This window comes from Propithecus coquereli, unplaced genomic scaffold (assembly GCF_000956105.1).
Source record: "Propithecus coquereli isolate 6110/MARCELLA unplaced genomic scaffold, Pcoq_1.0 Scaffold112, whole genome shotgun sequence".
Lineage (NCBI taxonomy): Eukaryota > Metazoa > Chordata > Mammalia > Primates > Indriidae > Propithecus > Propithecus coquereli.
Genome location: NW_012135192.1, coordinates 4,334,708 through 4,335,839, shown reverse-complemented (window position 1 = coordinate 4,335,839; position 1,132 = coordinate 4,334,708).

The window sequence follows — 1,132 nt, the reverse complement described above, 5'->3', positions numbered from 1 at the left end:
TTTCATAAAGCATCGATGATTTCACCATTCTTTCACCCAAGCTTCTCTATAAATTTTGTTTGTTCTTGCTTTAATTTTGGCAGAATTCATGTTTCTCTGATAGGGGTTCTTTTCAAACTGATGTCTTATCCTTCTTAGTGCCTCAAACTAGATCCCGTTCAGACATGTTATAACAAATTAGTACAAGTTGATTTTGACACGAAAAAATTTTGAAGTCCATGCATAATTTTTTCATAATAGGCATTTTCCCTGACCTTTTTGAAAACCCCTCATAGAACTTAGTCTGGTAGCTTCATATGTCACTAGTGTCTCTTGCCTTTACCTCTTTCTAAGCTCTGGTCACACATTTTCTAACTACTTGCTGGCCATCTTCAGGATGTCCCTCAATGCCTTCAATGTAACAAGTCCAAACTCAAACTCGCCTCCCCTTTGTACAACCCTCCTCACTCCCCATACCCTCCCATACCTTCAGCCTCCTTGATTCCATTCCTAACTGGAAACAATCCCATAGTATATTTGCTTATATTCTACTTTGTGACAGGTACATGATGCATCACAACACTAGACTGTAGGTAATTTCCTTAAGAAAAGACCCTATGCTTGATTCATTTTTATATTCATCACATCATTTAGCAAGTGCTTTGCACATTGGAGTACTCACTAAATATTTGTTTCATGAATGGAGAGGGCACTCAGGCATTAGTGTTGGTGGCAGTGAAATCAAATGGACCCAAATAAGTGAGGAAAGGCTATAGCATTATTGTGGCAAAGTCTAGGGCGTGGGAAGGGAGAGCAATGTGCTCTTCAAATGCCTTACAGAGCGCTAGTCATCCCAAATGTTCAATAAGGCATAGTTGATTGACTGACTAATGCTCACTGCTTTTGGAAAACTGTTAAAGTGGTGGGGCAATGGCATTTTCTTTACATTAGTCCTAGAGGCTCAAAGTCAAGAGCCAGAACAAGAGGACATGTTATATATACTTTTTCCTAGTGCCATGGACAACAGACTCCAATCCCTGCCTCTACTGGACTGCCGCAAACATATATAATGTCTACAAACTTTGGATTGTCACCACCAATGTTATCATAATTATTCTCTTCCCCACTATACTATGAACTTCCTAAGAATGTG